This window comes from Oryx dammah, unplaced genomic scaffold (genome assembly GCF_014754425.2).
Source record: "Oryx dammah isolate SB20612 unplaced genomic scaffold, SCBI_Odam_1.1 HiC_scaffold_5, whole genome shotgun sequence".
In the NCBI taxonomy this organism is placed as follows: domain Eukaryota; kingdom Metazoa; phylum Chordata; class Mammalia; order Artiodactyla; family Bovidae; genus Oryx; species Oryx dammah.
Window position 1 is genome coordinate 87,979,557 of NW_024070189.1, and position 13,111 is coordinate 87,992,667.

The following is a 13,111-nucleotide window of genomic DNA, read 5'->3' on the forward strand; positions in this document are numbered from 1 at the left end:
ATTCAAAATATGGTAAGAATTTCAGTGTGTATAAATGTTTTACATGAATATATTGTGCAAACAAAAAGATGCTTTCCATATGACCCAGCAATCCCACTGCTGAGCATACACACCGAGGAAACCAGAATAGAAAGAGACATGTGTACCCCAATGTTCATCACAGCACTGTTTATAATAGCCAGGACATGGAAGCAACCTAGATGTCCATCAGCAGACGAACGGATAAGAAAGCTGTGGTACATATACACAATGGGGTATTACTCAGCCATTAAAAAGAATACATTTGAATCAGTTCTAATGAGGTGGATGAAACTGGAGCCTATTATACAGAGTGAAGTAAGCCAGAAAGAAAAACACCAATACAGTATACTAACGCATATATATGGAATTTAGAAAGATGGTAACAATAACCCTGTATGCGAGACAGCAAGAGACAGAGATGTATAGAATGGAATTTTGGACTCTGTGGGAGAGAGCGAGGGCGGGATGATATGGAAGAACAGCAATGAAACATGTAAAATATCATACGTGAAACGAATCGCCAGTCCAGGTTCGATGCATGATACAGGGTGCTTCAGGACTGGTGCACTGGGATGATCCAGAGGGATGGGATGGGGAGGGAGGTGGGAGGGGGGTTCAGGATGGGGAACACATGTACACCCGTGGCGGATTCATGTCAATGTACGGCAAAAACCAAAACAATATTGTAAAGTAAAATAAATAAATAAAAAAGATGCTCTGTTTTTCATAGTGGGCATGTATGGGTTTTTTCCTTAAATTCCAAAGTATTTTAAAAGCAATATGTTAATTTCATCCAACACCAAAATTATTTTCCTGCTATACATTCATGTACAGGCCAGCTGTGATTTTAAAATTTAAACATTAAAAGGGTACTCTTTATCAGCAAATAGCTATATTAGAAGTCAGATAACTAGAATGTAAATTGCATAGATAATGAAAAGTAAAGCTCAATGAAAGAACGTAAATGGAAATCAGTGAGGGAAAATGGGAGGATTTGTGACTCCTCGTACATAATCTTTTTCTATTTTCTTTCAAATCATGAATTTTTAAAAATCAAATTTATGAATTTTTCCACGATATAAAAAACAAATAAATCTAACATCACTTCAAATCATCTAATCAGAAGAAACACACTATACATATTTCCACAGCGTCAATTCAGTTCAGTCACTCAGTCATGTCTGACTCTGCAACCCTATGGAATGCAGCACGCCATCACCAACTCCCTGTCCATCACCAACTCCCAGAGCTTACTCAAACTCACGTCCATCAAGCTGGTGATGCTGTCCAACCATCTCATCCTCTGTCTTCCCCTTTTCTTCCTGCCTTCAGTCTTTCCGAGCATCAGAGTCTTTTCCAATGAGTCAGTTCTTCACATCAGGTATTGGGAGTTTCAGCTTCATCATCAGTCCTTCCAATGAACACTCAGGACTGATCTCCTTTAGGATGGACTGGTTGGATCTCCTTGCAGTCCAAGGGACTCTCAAGGTCTTCTCCAACACCACAGTTCAAAAGCATCAATTCTTCAGTGCTCAGCTTTTTTTATGGTCCAACTCCCACATCCATACATAGCTACTGGAAAAACCATAGCTTTGACTAAACGGACCTTTCTCGGCAAAGTAATGCCTTGCTTTTTAATACACTGCCTAGGTTTGTCATAACTTTTCTTCCAAGGAGCAAGCATCTTTTAATTTCATGGCTGCAGTCCCCGTCTGCAGTGATTCTGGAGCCCAAGAAATAAAGTCTGTCACTGTTTTCACTGTTTCCCCATTTATTTGCCATGAAGTGATGGGACTGGATGCCATGATTTTCATTTTTTTGAATGTTGAGTTTTAAGCCAACTTTTTCACTCTCCTTTTTCACTTTCATCAAGAGGCTCTTCAGCTCCTCTTCACTTTCTGCCATAAGGGTGGTGTCACTGCGTTGAGGTTATTTATATTTCTCCCACCAATCTTGATTCAAGCTTGTGCTTCATCCAGCCCGGCATTTCACATTGATGTCTGCATCAAAGTTAAGTAAGCACAGTGACAATATACAGCCTTGACGTACCCTTTCCCAATTTGGAACCAGTCTGTTGCTCCATGTCCTGTTCTAACTGTTGCTTCTTGACCTGCATATGGATTTCTCAGGAGGCAGGTAAGGTGGTCTGGTACTCCCATCTCTTGAAGAATTTTCCACAGTTTGTTGTGATCCACACTGTCAGAGGCTTTGGCATAGTCAATAAAGCAGAAGTTTCCCTGGAACTCTCTTGCCTCCTCTATGATCCAACGGATGTTGGCAATTTGATCTCTAGTTCCTCTGCCTTTTCTAAATCCAGCTTGAACACCTGGAAATTCTCAGTTCATGTACTCTTGAAACCCTGCTTGGAAAATTTTGAGCATTACTTTGCTAGCGTGTGAGATGAGTACAATTGTGCAGTAGTCTGAACATTCTTTCGCATTGCCTTTCTTTGGGATTGGAATGAAAACTGACCTTTTCTAGTCCTGTGGCCACTGAGTTTTCCAAAACTGCTGGCATATTGAGTGCAGCACTTTGAAAGCATCAATATTTAGGATTTTAGGGTTCCACAGCATAGGTCTTATTTTATCTTGTTAATTTTTTTGCACTTAACATTATCTCTACATATATTTCCATGTTAAAAACAACTTAAAATTTTTACTAAAATTGATTTTGTTATTGTCTTGCTGATAGATATTTGGAATTGCTTCCTAGTTATATTTTATAAAGGAAACTATTATGAGCATCTTTGAGCAGATACCTTTTTTCTCTTTAGAATTATATCCATGGGATGTATTTTTTAAACTGGAACTACCTTATGAAAGGATAGAAATAGTTTTATAGCTATGTGATTATCCAATCAAACTAGAGCAGTGTTTTAATTTGGAGAGGAAGTCTAATTTGAAAGTCATATTTAATATTTTAATACCTATTCTTTTTGCAATATAAGTAAAGCATGCTACTTATGATTATGATTTTTCTCTCTTTCTGGTTATGAAAACAAACCAATATGACAGACATTGTATCAAAAGTGACCTACATTAAATTTTACAGTGCCTAGGAGAGAAGAGCTTGCAGCAATTGAGTAGATTCAATACCCAACCTAATGATATGTCACATAATGGAAATAAAACTAAACACTTCCATTGCTGTAATTTTTGTCAAAATGTTTAGTTTAGAATATAAAATGAAATGTTTTTTGTTTTCAAGATGATACAGAAAAACTGATCCCAATCTTCCTCCCCACCACCCTCTCTCCTCCTCCTTGGCAATCACTAGGTCTGTTCTCTGTATCTATGAGTCTGTTTCTGTTTTCATAGATATGTCCATTTGTGCTGTATTTTAGATCCCACATATAAGTCATATTACATGGTGTTTGTCTTTCTAACTTACTTCACTTACTATGAAAATCTCTAGGTCCATCCATATGGCTACAAACGGCACTATTTCACTCTTTTTTGTGTCTGAGTAACTGAGTTTCCCAGATGGCACTAGTGGTAAAGAACCCACCTGCCAATGCAGGAGATATGAGAGACACAGGTTCAATCCCTGGGTCAGGAAGATCCCCTGGAGAAGGACACGTAACCCACTCAAATATTCCTGACTAAAGAATCCATACACAGAGGAGCCTGGCAGGCTATGGTCCATGGGGTTGCAGTCAGACATGACAGAAACAACTTAGTATGCACACACACATTATATGCACATATCACATTATATGTATATAGATATATATAGATTCTTATATATCATATGATATATCATATATCATATATTTACATATCATATTAATATGTACATGCTTTATGTATTGTGTGTACATGCGTGTGTTAATATATACATACATGTATTACTTTATATACCACATAAATATATATATATATCAGTATATACACACACATATTAATTTACAAACACACACATCCCACATACTTTTTATCCATTTATCTGTCAATGGATATTTAAGTTGTTTCCAAGTCTTGGATATTGTGAATATTAATGCCATGAATACTAGGTTGCATGTATCTTTTTTTTTTAAGTTGCTCAATATATATATTTTTAATTGAAGGATAACTGCTTAACAGAATTTTGTTGTTTTCTGTCAACCTCAACATGAGTCAGCCGTTTTGAACCTCCCTCCCATCTCCCTCCCCATCCCACCCCTCTAGATTGATACAGAGCCCCTGTTTGAGCTTCCTGAGACATACAGCAAATTTCTGTTGGCTATATTTTACATATGGTAGTGTAAGTTTCCATGTTACTCTTTCCATATATCTCACCCTCTCCTCCCCTGTCCCCATGTCCATAAGTCTGTTCTCTAAGTCTGTTTCTCCACTGCTGCCCTATAAATAAATTCTTCAGTACCATTTTTCTAGATTCCTTACATGTGCATTAGAATGCGATATTTATCTTTCTTTCTGGCTCACTTCACTCTGTATAATAGGTTCTAGGCTCACCCACATCATCAGAACTGACTCAAATGCACTCCTTTTATGGCTGAGTAATATTCCATTGTGTATATGTACCACAACTTCTTTATCCATTCATCTGTCAATGGACATCTAGGTTGCTTCCATGTTCTAACTATTGTAAATAGTGCTGCAATGAACAATGGGATACACGTGTCTTTTTCAACCCTGGTTTCCTCAGGGTATATGCCTAGGAGTGGGATTGCTGGGTCATATGGTGGTTTTATTCCCAGTTTTTTAAGGAATCTCCATACCATCTTCCGTAGGGGCTATATCAATTTACATTCCCACCAACAATGCAAGAGCATTCCCTTTTCTGCACACCCTCTCCAGCGTTTACTGTTTGTAGATATTTTGATAACGACCATTCTGACTGGTGAGAGGTGATATCTCATTGTGGTTTTGATCTGCATTTCTCTGATAATGAGCGATGTTGAGCATCTTTTCATGTGTTTGTTAGCCTTCTGTATGTCTTCTTTGGAGAAATGGCTGTTTAGGTGTTTTGCCCACTTTTTGATTGGGTTGAGTTTCTAGCATTGAGCTGTGTGAGCTGCTTGTATATTTTGGAAATTAATCCTTTGTCAGTTGTTTCATGTGCTATTATTTTCTCCCATTCTGAGGGTTGTCTTTTCACCTTGCTTATACTTTCCTTTGCTGTGCAAAAGCTTTTAAGTTTAATCAGGCCCCACTTATTTACTTTGGTTTTTATTTCCCTTACTCTAGGAGGTGGGTCATAAAGGATCTTGCTTTATGTCATCAAGTGTTCTGCCTATATTTTCCTCTAAGAGTTTTATAGTTTCTGGTCTTATATTTAGGTCTTTAATCCATTTTGAGTTTATCATGTATGGTGTTAGGAAGTGTTCTAATTTCATTCTTTGACATGCAGCTGTCCAGTTTTCCCAGCACCATTTATCAAAGAGGCTGTCTTTGTCCCATTGTATATTCTTGCCTCCTTTGTAAAACGTAAGGTACCCATAGGTGCATGGGTTTATTTCTGGGCTTTCTATCTTGTTCCATTGGTCTGTATTTCTGTTTTTGTTCCAGTACTGTCTTGATGACTGTAGCTTTGTAGCATAGTCTGAAGTCAGGAAGGTTGATTCCTCCAGCTCCATTCTTCTTTCTCAAGACTGCTTTAGCTATTTGGGGTCTTTTGTGTTTCCATATGAATTGTGAAATTTTTTGTTCTAGTTCTGTGAAAAATGCCATTGGGTAATTTGAGAGGGATTGCACTGAATCTGTAATTGCATTTGGCAGTATAGTCATTTTCACAATATTGATTCTTCCTACCCAGGAACATGGAATATCTCTCCATGTTTATGCTGTCTTTGATTTTTTCATCAGTGTCTTATAATTTTCTGTATACAGTTCTTTTGTCTCCTTAGGTAAGTTTATTCCTACATATTTAATACTTTTTATTGCAATGGTGAATGGGATTGATTCCTTAATTTCTGATTTTTCATTGGTAGTATATAGAAACATAAGTGATTTCTGTGTATTGATGTTGTATCTTGCAACTTTGCTAAATTCACTCATGAGCTCTAGTAATTTTCTGATACTATCTTTAGGGTTTTCTATGTACAGTATCATGTTATCTGCACACAGTGAGAGTTTTACTTCTTTTCCAATCTGGATTCCTTTTTTTCCTTCTCTGATTGCTGTAGTTAGGACTTCCAGAACTATGTTGAGTAATAGTGGTCAAAGTGGACACCTTTGTCTTGTTCCTGATCTTCGGGGGAATGCTTTCAGTTTTTCACCATTGAGAATAACGTTTGCTGTAGGCTTCTCATATATACCCTTTACTGTGTTAAGGTAGGTTCCTTCTATGCCCATTTCTGGAAGAGATTTAATCAACAACGGGTGGTGAATTTTGTCAAAGGCTTTTTCTGCATCTATTGAGATTATAATATGGTTTTTATCTTTCAATTTGTTAATATGGTGTATCACATTGATTGATTTGCATATATGAAGAATCCTTGGACTCCTGGAATAAACCCAACTTGATCATACATACTGTATGAGCTTTCTGATGTGTTGCTGAATTCTGTTTGCTAAAATTCTGTTGAGGATTTTTACATTTATGTTCATCAGTGATACTGGCCTATAGCTTTCTTTTTTGGTGTTGTCTTTGTCTGGTTTTGGTATCAGGGTGATGGTGGCCTTGTAGAATGAGTCTGGAAGTGTTCCTTCCTCTGCAATTTCTTCAAAGAGTTTTAGAAGGATAGGCATTAGCTCTTCTCTAAATGTTTGACAGAATTCTCCTGTGAAGCCATCTGGTCCTGGGCTTTTGTTTTTTGGGAGATTTTTGATCACAGCTTCAATTTCAGTGCTTGTAATTGGGTTGTTCATAATTTCTGTTTCTTCCTGGTTCTATCTTGAAAGATTGAACTTTTCTAAGAACCTGTCCCTTTCTTACAGGTTATCCATTTTATTGCCATATAGTTGTTCATAATAGTCTGTTATAATCCTTTGTATTCCTGCATTGTCTGTTCTAACCTCTCCTTTTTTATTTCTAATTTTGTTGATTTGATTCTTCTTTTTTCTTGATGAGTCTGGCTAAAGGTTTGTCAATTTTGTTTATCTTCTCAAAGAACCAGCTTCTATTAATCTTTACTATTGTGTCTTTCCTTTCTATTTCATTTATTTCTGCTCAGATCTTTATGACTTCTTTCCTTCTACTAATTTTGGGAGAGTTGTTTGTTCTTTTTCCAGTTGTTTTAGGAGTAAAGTTAGGTTGTCTAGTCTATGTTTTTGTTTCTTGAGGTAGGATTGTATTGCTGTAAACTTCCCTCTTAGGACTGCTTTTGCTGCATCCCACAGGTTTTGAGTTGTCACGTTTTCATTGTCATTTGTTTCTAGAAATTTTTTTATTTCCCTTTTGATTTCTTCAGTAACTTGTTGGTTATTTAGAAATGTGTTATTTAACCTCCATGTGTTTGTGTTTCTTACAGTTTTTTTCTTGTAATTGATATCTGGTCTCATAGCGTTGTGGTCGGAGAAGATGTTTGATATGATTTCAATTTTCTTAAATTTACTGAGGTTTGATTTGTGACCCAAGATGTGGACTATCCTGGAGAATATTCCATGTGCACTTGAGAAGGTGTATTCTTCTGCATTTGGATGGAATGTCCTGAAGACATCTATGAGATCCATCTCATCTAATGCATCATTTAAGACTTTTGTTTCCTATTAATTTTCTGTTTTGATGATCTGTCCATTGGTGTGAGCAAGGGTGTTAAAGTCTCCTACTATTATCATGTTACAGTCAATTTCTCTTTTTAGGTCTGTTAGTGTGTCTTATGTCTTTTGTACTGAGGTGCTCCTATGTTGGGTGCATAGATATTTGCAATTGCTATGTCTTCCTCTTGGATTGATCCCTTTATCATTAGGTAGTGTCCTTCCTTATCTCTTGTAATCTTCTTTAAGGTGTATTTTGTCCAATAAAAGGACTGCTACTCCAGCTTTCTTTTGCTTCCCATTTGCATGGAATATATTTTTCCATTCTCTCACTTTCAGTCTATATGTGTCTTTAGGTCTGAAATGGGTTTCTTGTAGACAGCATATATATGGGTTTTATTTTTTTATCCATTCAGCCAGTCTGTGTCTTTTGGTTGGAGCACTTAATCCATTTACATTTAAAGTAATTATTGATATATATGTCCCTATTGCCATTTTCTTAATTGTTTAGGACTGATTTTGTAAATCTTTTTTCTTCTCCTGTATTTCTTGACTATATAAGTCCATTTAACATTTGTTGTAAAGCTGGTTTGGTGGTATCAAATTCTCTTAACTTTTGCTTGTCTGAAAAGCTTTTGATTTCTCCATCAATTTTGAATGAGATCCTTGCCAGGTACAGTAATCTTGGTTATAGATTTTTCCCTTTCAGTACTTTAAATATATCCTGCCATTCTCTTCTGGCTGCAGAGTTTCTGCTGAAAGATCAGCTGTTAAGCGTATGGGGTTTCCCTTGTATATCACATGTTGCTTCTCCCTTGCTGCTTATAATATTCTTTGTGTTTAGTCTTTGTTAGTTTGATTGGTACGTGTCTTAGGGTGTTTCTCCTTGGGTTTATCCTGTACAGGATTCTTTGTGCCTCTTGGACTTGATTGACTATTTCCTTTTCCATGTTGGGGAAATTTTCAGCTATAATCTCTTCAAAAATTTTTTCATATCCTTTCTTTTGCTCTTCTTCTGGGACCCCTAAAATGCAAATGTTGGTGCGTTTGATATTGTCCCAGAGGTCTCTGAGACTATCTGCATTCTTTTCATTCTTTTTACTTTATTCTACTCTTCAGAAGTTATTTTCACCATTTTAGAGGACATTTCCAGGTCACTGATTTGTTCTTCTGTTTCAGATATTTTGCTATTGATTCCTTTTAGAGTATTTTTAATTTCAGTAATTGTGTTGTTTGTCTCTGCATATTTATTCTTTAATTCTTCTAGGGTTTTCTTAATTGATTCTTGCATTTTCTCCATTTTGTTTTCAAGGTTTCTGATCATCTTTACTATCATTACTCTGAATTCTTTTTCTGGTAGTTTGCCTGTTTCCTCTCCATTTATTTGGACTTCTCTGTTTCTAGTTTGTTCCTTCATTTGTGTAGTATTTCTCTGCCTTTTCATTATTTTTTTTAACTTACTGTGTTTGAGGTCTCCTCTTCCCAGGCTTCAAGGTTGAATTCTTTCTTCCTTTTGGTTTCTGCCCTCCTAAGGTTGGTCCAGTAGTTTGTGTAAGTTGTGTATAGGGTGAAATTTGTTCTGAGTTTTTGTTTGTTTGTTTTTCCTCTGATTGGCAAGGCTGAAGTGAAGTCGCTCAGTCGTGTCCAACTCTTTGTGACCCCATGGACTGTAGCTTATCAGGCTCCTCCGTCCATGGGATTTTCCAGGCAAGAGTGCTAGAGTGGATTGCCATTTCCTTCTCCAGGGGATCTTCCCGACCCAGGAATCGAACCTGCAGTGCAAGCTGAGTGAGGTGGTAATCCTGTCTACTGATGATTGGGTTTGTATTTTTGTTTGGTTTGTTGTTTAAATGAGGGTTCCTGCACAGGGTGCTATTGGTGGTTGGGTGATGCCGGGTCTTGTATTCCAGTGGTTTCCTTTGTGTGAGTTCTCACTATTTGATACCCCCGGCTGGGTGATGCCAAGTCTTGTATTCCAGTGGTTTCCTTTGTGTAAGCTCTCACTATTTGATACCCCTGGTTGGGTGATGCTGGGTCTTGTATTCCAGTGCTTTCCTTTGTGTAAGTTCACACTATTTGATACCCCCAAGGGTTAGTTCTCTGGTAGTCTAGGGTCTTGGTCTCCCACTCCAAAGGCTCAGGGCTTGATTTCTGGTCAGGAACAAAGATTCCACAAGTGGTTTGTTATGGCATTAAGTGAGATTAAAACAAATATCCAAAAATGAGAAACCAAAGATGAGCCCCAGAATTATGGCAGTTACAAAATCAGGCAAACAATAATTATAATAATGGAGTATATACATATATACCCACGAGCAAAGTCAAAACAGTCCAACAAAAATCAAGTACAATAGACTGACCCAGCAAACAAAGGAAATCAAAAATTATATTTACCAGTTAGGAACAAACTAACTAAAGCACAAACTGGAAAACAAAACTAAGGCAAGGTGGCAAGTGGGGAATAAAGCAATGAAAAGAAAACTAACAAATATGTTGAGAGGAAAGGAAAGAAAGGAAGACTAGATATGCAAAGTTAAATAGAGGCAGATGAAGAAGATTTACATACATTAAAGATTAACTGCAAGGGGAAAAGAACAGTAGGAAAGGCAAACAAAGGAATAAATGTAGAAAAAATATAACAGGTTTTAAAAAATTAAAAATTAAAATTATAAAAAAGAGAACAAAAAACAGAAGAAAGGAAAAAGGAAAACTCCACAGAACTGCAAAAGCCCAACACAGATGCAGAGGTTTATAACAACAATAAAAATGTGACTGAATATACACATCTACATATATACCTACAAGCAAAATCAAAACAGTACAACAAAAATAAAGTACAATAGACTGACCCAGGGAACAAAGGGAACCAAAAATTATGTCTCAGTTCAGCTTAGTCGCTCAGTCATGTCCGACTCTTTGCGACCCCATGGATCACAACATGCCAGGCTCCCCTGTCCATCACCAACTCCCAGAGTCCACCCAAACCCATGTCCATCGAGTTGGTGATGCCATTCAACCATCTCATCCTCATCCCCTTCTCCTCCTGCCCTCAATCCCTCCCAGCATCAGAGTCTTTTCCCATGAGTCAACTCTTCTCATGAGGTGGCCAAAGTATTGGAGTTTCAGCTTCATCATCTGTGCTTACAATGAATACCCAAGACTGATCTCCTTGCTGTCCAAGGGACTCTCAACAGTCTTCTCCAACACCACAGAACAAAACTAACTAAAGCACAAACTGAAAAACAAAACTAAGGCAAGATGCCAATTGGGGTATAAAGCAATGAAAATAAAACTAACAAACATGTTGAGAGGAAAGGAAAGAAAGAAAAGAGAGAAAGAATAGAATTGCAAAGTTAAATAGAAGTAGATAAAGATTTATATATATTAAAGATAAGCAAGGGGAAAAGAACAGTGGGAAAAGCAAACATGGGAATAAATGTAGAAAAATAATAGATTTTCAAAATTAAAATAAAGAGAAAAGGAAAACTCCCCAGAACTGCAAAAGCCCAACATAGAGGCAGAGATTTACAACAATAAAAAAAATGTGACTGAGAAAAAAAGCTCAAAAGCTTAATTAGATTTCATAGTGCCAATAAAATCAACAACTACAATGGGACAGGGAGAAAAAAAAAAAAGGAAAAAAATCCAAAAGAATATACAGAACAAGTCAAAACATAAGAATAAAAGATGTTTTTCTTGAGTAACTGCGGTCAGAGTCCGTTCCCTCGCTGGGAGTCACAGTCCACCTCACTTCCCTACGATGCCCTCTAACACTGTGCTGATCTCTGGACCTGCTGTGGGGGCAGCTCAGATCCTAATCTGGTCCTACTCCTCTCTGTGTTCTTGCCTCCAATGTCCACAGCTATCAGAACTAGTGCGTTTTCTTATATGGGAGCTCTCAATGACCGTTTATATTTCACAGACACAGAGTCTGCCTAGTTGATCATGTGGATTTAATCTGCAGCTTATACAGCTGGTGGGAGGGCTCTGGGTCTTCTTCCTTAGTTACACTGCCCCTGGGTTTCAACTGTGGTTTTATTTCCACCTCTGCACATGGGTCGTCCACTGGGGTTTGCTCCCAAGGCTGCCCTCGAGGACTTGGGTCTGCCCCAGTGAGGACCAGGTGTGGAGGTGGTGCAGTTGCTTGGGTTGCAGGGGTTCTGGAAGCACAGGTACTCAGGGGAGTCAGCAGCCAGGGCAGCAGGAAATATAGTGCTCTAGAACCATGAACTTCCAGATGTTCAAGCTCGTTTTACAAAAGGCAGAGGAACCAGAGATCAAACTGCCAACATCTGCTGGATCATGGAAAAAGAAAGAGAGTCCCAGAAAAACATCTATTTCTGCTTTATTGACTATGCCAAAGCCTTTGACTGTGTGGATCACAATAAACTGTGGAAAATTCTTCAAGAGATGGGAATACCAGACCACCTGACCTGCCTCTTGAGAAATCTGTATGCAGGTCAGGAAGCAACAGTTAGAACCGGACATGGAACAAAAGACTGGTTCCAAATAGGAAAAGGAGTAAGTCAAGGCTATATATTGTCATCCTGCTTGTTTAACTTATATGCAGAGTACATCATGAGAAACGCTGGGCTGGAAGAAGCACAAGCTGGAATCAAGATTGCCAGGAGAAATATCAATAACCTCAGATATGCAGATGACACCACCCTTATGGCAGAAAGTGAAGAGGAACTAAAAAGCCTCTTGATGAAAGTGAAAGAGGAGAGCGAAAAAGTTGGCTTAAAGCTCAACATTCAGAAAACGAAGATCATGGCATCTGGTCCCATCACTTCATGGGAAATAGATGGGGAAACAGTGGAAAGTGTCAGACTTTATTTTTGGGGGGCTCCAAAATCACTGCAGATGGTGACTGCAGCCATGAAATTAAAAGACGCTTACTCCTTGGAAGAAAAGTTATGACCAACCTAGATAGCATATTCAAAAGCAGAGACATTACTTTGCCAACAAAGGTCCGTCTAGTCAAGGCTATGGTTTTTCCAGTAGTCATGTATGGATGTGAGAGTTGGACTGTGAAGAAGGCTGAGCGCCGAAGAATTGATGCTTTTGAACTGTGGTGTTGAAGAAGACTCCTGAGAGTCCCTTGGACTGCAAGGAGATCCAACCAGTCCATTCTAAAGGAGATCAGCCCTGGGTGTTCTTTGGAAAGAATGATGCTAAAGCTGAAACTCCAGTACTTTGGCCACCTCCTGCGAAGAGTTGACTCATTGGAAAAGACTCTGATGCTGAGAGGGATTGGGGGCAGGAGAAGAAGGGGACAACAGAGGATGAGATGGCTGGATGGCAACACGGACTCGATGGACGTGAGTTTGAGTGAACTCCAGGAGTTGGTGATGGACAGGGAGGCCTGGCAGGCTGCAATTCATGGGGTCGCAAAGAGTCGGACACGACTGAGCGACTGAACTGAACTGAGAAGGGTATGACAATACCCT

At 38.3% G+C, this 13,111-nt stretch overlaps 1 protein-coding gene across 3 annotated transcripts in view; it reads right to left on the reverse strand.

Annotated features, from left to right (window-relative positions):
- The window catches only part of KIF3A (kinesin family member 3A), an 82,956-nt gene that overhangs the window by 23,545 nt on the left and 46,300 nt on the right, over positions 1 to 13,111 (reverse strand). The gene's annotated exons all lie outside the window — the stretch shown is intronic.